The following is an 8,473-nucleotide window of genomic DNA, read 5'->3' as shown; positions in this document are numbered from 1 at the left end:
CACTGATCTGCTTTGTCGACAGCAAACAAAATACAATTCATAGCATATTTTAATTTCAGTGTTTTCTTTGTTTTTGCGAAATAACTGACTCTACAAGTTGAGTGACACTGATAGTGATACGTCAGTAAAGGAAGGATTACCCTATACAACTAGGCCTACTCCACAAAAGATCAAAAGTAAGCACCTGTGCAAATTCAGAGAGAAATGGATTAGGAAACGAGCAAATGATTCAACAACAGGTTTTTATAACTTTTGTAGAAAAGATTTTAGAATTGGATACTGAGGTGAAAATTATATTAAGAAGCATTCAAAGTCGCCCCCCCCCCCCCCCTCAAAAAAAGGAACTTGTCCCATTTTTGCATTTTGAAAAGGTGGTCATCCTAGGCACACATCTGCTAACATGGTTGATGACAATTACAAAAATGTTTTAATAGGAAAGTTGCATTTTAGTAATGTGGACTGAAATCAAGTTTAAATACCACGAAATATGCTAACCTTGTTTGTTAGGCTTAATATTTGCCAGGTCATTAACTGCAGTAGAAAAATGGGAACCAGTCAGGCTTAAAGGATATTTAACTTCCTGTTGCCAGGACTTGCATGCTTATGTTGCTTCCCCATTGTTTTTTACTAAGGTGTAATCTTAGTGGCCTGCAGGTATGAAGTGTGAGGTGACAAGAGTATGTATTACCACTATGAACAATATGAATCTCCCTCAAGATATAATGACAAATCTTAATTAAATTGCCAAAAGCACTTAAACCAACCATATGGGGGTAATAATATGCTGCCGGTTTTCTCTACAAGACATTATGTGTCAGAGAGCCCAACACATAAGTTCCATCTGGAATTGGTGCAAAATTGAAAAATCGCTTCAAGCAGGCACCTTGCAGGACATCTATGTGAGCAGAATGCACAGCACAGACAAGCTAATTTATCATAGTCCTGTTGCCATGGCAACAGGAGTTCTTGCCGATCATGTGACCCAAAGCAGTTTCTGTTGACTAGCTTTGACTGACTGTCGCTTCAGAAAAGGTTCCTGTGTTTCACTGTGGAAAAAGGAAGAGAGGAGCATTGATACATGTTGAAAAGGCTTAATAATAGACAGTAGCACCAGCTGTGAAAGCACCTCTTTGTCTAAATGACATTTGTTTTGATTCTCCTCAGGAAAACCCCCTAATTTTAGGCATAATAAGGGCCTGATATTTACTGACTTTGGTTTTGTGTTTCTATATTAACTGTGGGTGAATGTAAATTACGTTAATGAGAGCTCAGACACAAACCGCAACATTCTCTTTGTTGGCAACAAACTGGCTTCATGCCTTATACATGCTTCTAGCTTGAGGTCTTTTATGCATGGGTCAGTTAAAACTCTGGTTGGAGCTAGAATTCCAGTGAATTTTTCTGCATGTTCTCTGGTACATTGTACATGTTACTATAATGAATGCCTCAGCTCATTTACTTTGACTCAATGCAGTGCTCTTTTTATATGAAGCATTTGTATCTAAAAGTAGTCCCAAGGGTAAAGTGTATGTGTTTGTGCAGTATATGATTGATATAGCTTAATACAACTGTTCTTTAATAATACAAATACACTTTGGTTAGAATAGTCAGAGGTTTCAATAAAGTGTAATGCTTTTTGATCTTGCGTTCCAAGGCACAGCTGCTGAATTTTGCAGTACTGTTACTGTACTTTTAGTTACACTAAGGTGTCTTTAACTTATGTCAGCAGTTTGTACTTAGCTGGCATCTGATACAATTTGCAAGAGTGCTAAGGAAAGATACTAATTTGCTCTAGCACTTTGTGTTGCATAGGCAGGGCATGAATTTAAGTTCATAAAGGGCAAGGCAATGTTGCCGTCGGAGGGCATGAACATGCAGGGGCATCAAGGCAGTTCTAGGGTGCAAAGAGGCAAAACAAAAATCCAAGCCAAGGATACCAAGGCGATTTTGTGCTCATTCATAAAACAACTAAAAAGAAACACAACAAGCCTATAATGTTTGTTATCTAAGCAGGGATTGCTGCATAATCTGAAAATAAAAAGTAAAAAAGGCTATATGGAAGCGATTATTCTTTGTCAAAACAAAATTGATAAAGGAAAGATAAGGGCGTCAGCTAAGCAATTAATAATATTTATAATAATAATAATTATAATAACAATAATTATTAATACAACTATCGTAATTAATAATAACAATAAAGCAAGCTTTTGAATTTATAAATAAAGCATGCATTTGAATTTATAAATAAAGCAAGCTTTTGAATTTATAAATAAAGCAAGCTTTTGAATTTGTTGGGGGCCATAATATTCATCCTGATGAATGCTTTAATTTGGACACTTGATTCAAGAAAAAAAGTGGAATGCTGCTTTTGAGCACACACATTCTAACCCCTTTCATGAAAGCACATGCTACTAGTTAAAAAAGAACTACTGTGTTTCGATTACTACTGTTCTCTCCAACTCGTTTCATAACGCATGTCATAGCAACTAGCTCCTTGTGTAAGAATTTGAACAAAATGAATTATTATTTATTATTATTTATTATGTGTTCATATTTAGCGTGGGTGTTTCAGAGGAATAACCCAGCAATGTTGAAGTGTCCCTATAAATATGCCGAAGATCCAAAATGTTGATTGTACGTTGCGTTTGAAAGTATTGCAATTTTAAACATAGAATCAGATCTCTTTGTACCACATAGTAAAAAGTATGGCAACAATAATACAGCATAATAATGAGTCATTTTCTCGCATGACGAGATTAGACGAGACAGAATTGAATTGTGACAGAACGGGCCAGCTGAAGTTGAGTAGGTTGTAGATCAGATGTACTGGTGACAGACACTAGCGACAATGACGGTGGGCAGAGAGCAAACTTTTGACGCAAGTTTTTTAAATTTGGAGAGGCATTGCCGCAAAACGGGTTGGGCACCACCCCACTTGCTGTCGGTTATTTCGCCCCGATAGGCCTGCTATTGTGTGTGGTTTGTTTATTGTTGCTATTGATGGCATAAAGCATATTCAGCTGCATATGATTTAGGCATATAGCTACAGCTGCTGCATTTAAGATTGTCTAGTTCTTTTGTACTAATATTGAGGTCTTAGGACAGGGGCAACAAAGCAATGTTGGATGTATAAGTAGATAAACCTTATGCTATGTGGACCCCTATCTATTAGTAAGGACAAGCTCAGTAAGTGTATGACCCTTCCTCCCAATTAGAAGTGACTGTAGTGGACTGTATTTATTTCTAAGCCCGGTTACTGACTTATTTTGTCTCCAATCACTATGTAAACCTTCAGGACTTAATAAATCTGTAAGCAAATTACTGAAACCCTGTTTGCATACTAACTTCTTGTAAATCAGGACTGAACAAGATGAGATTTCCAAGTGATTGCCTAAAGGAAAAAAGAGCACTGACTTGTTCCATATTTAACAAGGATCCAGGGACGTCAGTAAAGCCACATTGGAAAACATTCAGACAAGCTTATTGCAGACAATGCTGGAAAGGCACAAGAGTGAAAACTCTCTAAGACTGATGGCAGCCGCAGCATCAGTTAGAAATCAAGCCTAGGTGATGATGCAGAGTAGGACACTTTATATCATAGGCAGCATTTGGATTTGCGTAGTACAGCACGCAGCTGGAGGCCAAATGTACTAGCTGTTGTTTAAATTGAGGTTTTAAAGGGCAACTTGGAATGGGTTGAGGATTTCACAGTCATCTTTACTTAGCCTGTTTAAATCATGTCAGAACTGAAGGTACATATAACGCCCCTATAACGCCTCTAATTGGTGTAAGAAATACCATATTTATCATTGGATTAAAAATCAAGAAATTATACCATGCATTAACTTTATAAATACGCAGCTGGGGAGTAAATTAAATACAATAAATGTTGCTACAGGGATATCAGTAATGGAGCGCTACATGATTGGCCTAACCATTTTCGTAATTTGAGGACTGAGGACATGAATTCCTGCCTGTTGTCTGAATTAAGTCTAGGGGTTATCACCTTTTTATGAACATATCTTTATATCTGGTTTATTACGGGGACACATGTGCTCTCTGGTTATTGTGGAAACGGGACAATGAACTATTGGAAAGGTATCTGGGATTACAATTTGGATTACAATTTGGTTTTGGTGATGAGGTAACAGGCTTAGCCTCGATATTAGGTAGGAACATCATTTGTTTAGATAGGGCCCAAGATTGGGTTAGGTTTTGTTTTGTTTATTTTCTTTTTATTGTAAATAATAAACACATGCTACGGCATTTCCTGGCATCCTGTGTCTAAAAGTATTTATTTTATATTCATAAATTGAAGTAGTTATCTTTTCAGAGATTTCCAGTTTATGGTAATGTTAACAAATACAGTAAGTTCATTTTTCATGTATTTATTCATTCATATTAAATACTGTCTGTGCTGGCAAGAAATTACATAGTTTACCTCTGTGCCAGAATTTGTCTGACAGTTTCTGAATTAGCAAGTGGGATTTCTACACATAAAAATCAACGTTTTGTTTTTCTTTTATGTTGAGATCACACAACATAATAACAGAGAAATAAAACAGTGTATAAATATACAAAACCCCTTTTTCCACATTTTTTTGAAGTGTTTATTCAAAAGATTATAAACATGTTGCCTACTTTCATATACAGTTTTTACTTGAAATACACCCTTTTTATTTTTGTTTTTATAACCACAACTACTGTATGGCACCTTTTTGTAGCTTCACTACATTCACTACAATTTAGTAGGGCCTTCACAAGCTATTTTTACTTCTGGGATACTTTAATAGTGTTTCTCATAAGGGCTTTGATAACATTTTGCAAATAAACGAATATTTGAATACTTGAAAATTCCACATTCATCCCAGCACTAAGTAATAGTACAGTATATGTAATTTATAACAGTCTTATAACACATTATAGCAAAAATAATTTCCGAAGTATACTGATAAACAATCGTAACCCATAACCGGTAATAATATAAATAAAAAAAACTTTTTTTTTTTTTTTGTATTACCCACTTACAATGGACACCAAAACTAGAGTGTTTTCAACATTACTGTATATGTTGCAAGCCTAGGGTGTTTATTGCATCACAGGGTTATTGGAAGGTGTTGGTAACTTCATGGACGAAAAGTGATTAAGGCTAGTGTTCTTTATATGCCGATCAAAACAGTAAGTCACAGCTGGAATATGTTGCAGATCAGTGAATGAAAAATAACCTTTTATACATTTTTTTTTTTTTAATGTAATTTCTTTTCCTTAAGCAGTTCTGTTTTAAATATGTGCAATAATGTCCATGGCTTACCGCCTCTGGGAATAACATTACTGCATCTGTCATTGTTGTATTCCTGTGGGGACGAAAGTGGATGGCAGTGTTGTTCTCTGCTGCACTGTGATAATATTACTCTAGCCTTGAGAGCTTGATTTGCTGAGGTTGAATTCCTGGTAACGGTTGCTCATTCTTCTTCCAATGCAAAAAAAAAAAAAAAAAACATTACACTCATGTCTAATTCTGTCAGTAGCCTAATGAAACGAGTTTTTAAAGCGGTTTTTCTTTAGGTTAAACCTTTCCTGTTAGAGTGAACAGTGACAACTTAAGACACCCAGTCTTTTTTTTTGGTTTAAGCTGACTGGTTAAAAGTGTTCTTAGAGAACTCAGAACATGTATTCCTAGAAATTGTTATCGTTATTTGTATAGTCACATTTTGCTGCTTGTATTTTTAAAACGTAAAACGTTTTTTTTTTTTTTTATTATTCAATTAGAGACTAGTCAATAAAGCAGAGGATGTGGTGCCATGGTGCAGTCCAAAAAGGTCCCCTTCCTTTAGTGCATTGTTCCTTATTTAACCTTGTCATGCAATAGGTAAAACATTTAATGAAGGCACCATTTTTGAGTGCAGCACAATGGCACTGCATGGTTACTGTGAAATCAATTGCTTTTTTGGTCAATCACTGTTTAGATGAAAATGAAAGTTTTACACAAAGCAAACATTACTATTATACTCTATGTTATACTCTTTTGGATTAATGTTCTTAATTACAATACCTCGAGTAACACATTATTATACATTCAAGTAAAATCTTTGTAAACTCAACAGGAAGATTCAACAGGAGGCAAGGGGTATGCTAAGTGTATTTGGTGTGCCATCCTCTATTGCCAAGTTGGTGAGGTGTGTATAGTGTGAGACTATATATATATATATAAATCATGTAGGATCAACCTATATTGAAATAATCAGATAATCACTCTTCCAGTGAATACAAGGAACAGTTTTAGAAAAGTAAAGGTGCAACAACTAAACGAAAGTAATACAGAAAGGAAAAATGAACTAAACTAAGCCATACATTCCTAACAGTTACTTAAGACGAAGGTTAGTCTTAACAGGGGTATCGTTAGTAACACAAATATTTCCTTTCGTTAGTGTTTGATAATCAAAGCATCGTTAAAAATGGTCTCATGTAGATGTTTTGGTTCAGAAGACAATTCTCACTCTTATGAGATAGATGCTTGCCTTGTAAAACCCACATCAGTTTGTATAAATCACATACAAATAAACATTTACTATAGTGTTCATTAACTTAAAGCATGAATTGAAAGCAATAATACTTTTCTTACATTTCACCTGAAACAAAACGTTAATTTTACTTTAAGGTCTACTTGTTCTCGAGTTCATAAGAGGATAAAAGCACTATGTGTTTAATACCTAACAGACTTTTGCTGCCTGTCCCAGCTGGTCTGTATCTCATGAAAACAGGTGCTCAAAGGCTCTCCTGCAGGCAAGGAAAGTTCAAATTCCGGGCTCTGTCTTCCTTGCGTTGCGTTTCCACACCAGGGGACGAAATAGATGTTTTTGCAAAAACAAGTCTATTTACTAATTAGGTATTCCACCGAAACAGAAAATCCTCCACATGACGTGCAGCCTTCATCCAAGTATATCTGGGACATACCACCGTAGACTCCGGCACTGCTAGCTTAATAATGTCCGCCTATGTGTCAGCTGGCTTGAGTGGTGACGCCAGACCCATAAGAAACACACACACAGCACTGCGAGTGAATGTGAATGCGCTACTTGAGCGTTTATTTACAAAATAAAAAGTTTAAACAAAACAACTAGACAGACAAACAAACAGTGGATGAACACGAAACAAACAAGTATCGTGCTGAGCTATGTCATCACGAGTAGCAATTGTTATTTATATTTTTGTTTTAGTTTTCCTTTCTTTCTTTTATTTTCTCCTTTTTCCTTTCTCCTCTCCCGTTCTCCAATCACCGAACACCCAACCCCTAGTGAGCGACTCATTCATCTGTATATACAGCTGTGCTGGGATTCAATTAGTAATTAATTATTCACTTGGATCCCAGCATGTGAACTAATTTGTTCAATCCCCATGCCCACATCCTAATACACATTTTATCTGCACGTGAAATGATTGTGCAATCCCTGTGCCTAAATACAAACAACAACACTCGTGCTACATAGCCCAACTTATACCCCATGCACCACTATATCCACACCAACAATAACACACCACATGCAACATAAAACACAAAAATATGCACCAGGGTGGGGCACCCCTCTACAAACTGTCTTCCTCCAGTGATCAGTCGGGGCTAACAGAGATTTGATTCCAAGTACTTTAAGGATTTTAGATGTCTTACGTGGCAGACTCCCATACCAAGGTATAACACTGGGGTCATTATTGAATTGAATGTCTGTTCAAGCCAATCACAGGCTGCGGGTCTTCAAATTGTCAAAGTTCAGAGCCTTGATCTGCGTGACAGGGAGCCCCGATTGAAAGTTGTGCTCATCCTTTTCTAATCCTCTTCTCACCCCAGTGATTGGATAGTTTGTTTATTTGGGGCTGTGTCCGAGTCCACATGGGGTGTTTTCCCATTGGCTGTTCTCATTCCAAGACGACCCAGTGTTCTCAATTGGTTTGCTGATTTGCCCCTTTCGGCTGGAATTAGGAGGTGGACTGTTCTCTGTTTGTGGCGTCAAAGCACTCAAAACTGCCTGTTCTTTACCATGCTGAAGACACCCCCTGGCGCCACAGCATTTATTCAACGATGGTAAAGACAAACTACTTGTCCAGTATTTAGTTTCCGACTTTTTTTAAATGCATTCTTTGTCAGTGGGGGAGTTCACGACAAGAAACCAAGCAGACACAGAGAATGGCTTAGGATCCCCCTGTCTATTCGATTTCTGTTAATTTCATAAACAGAATGATATTATGACCCAACCTGAAGTTACATTGGTTAGACCTGCCTCATAGCTGAAATGCATTTTGGACAGAAGGAAAATGTAAGCATGTACATAAGCACCGCAATAAACTGTCCAGTGTGGGTTTTGTGCAGTGGCTCAGTCCTTAATATTATGATCTTAATGGTAATTTAGCAACTTTGAAATAAGGCTAGAATCACACGTGTACCTAAGCAGATAAAAACAGAATGAAAGGAAAGAAATTA

Source organism: Polyodon spathula, chromosome 14 (assembly GCF_017654505.1).
Source record: "Polyodon spathula isolate WHYD16114869_AA chromosome 14, ASM1765450v1, whole genome shotgun sequence".
In the NCBI taxonomy this organism is placed as follows: domain Eukaryota; kingdom Metazoa; phylum Chordata; class Actinopteri; order Acipenseriformes; family Polyodontidae; genus Polyodon; species Polyodon spathula.
Note: the sequence above shows the minus strand (reverse complement) of the source record.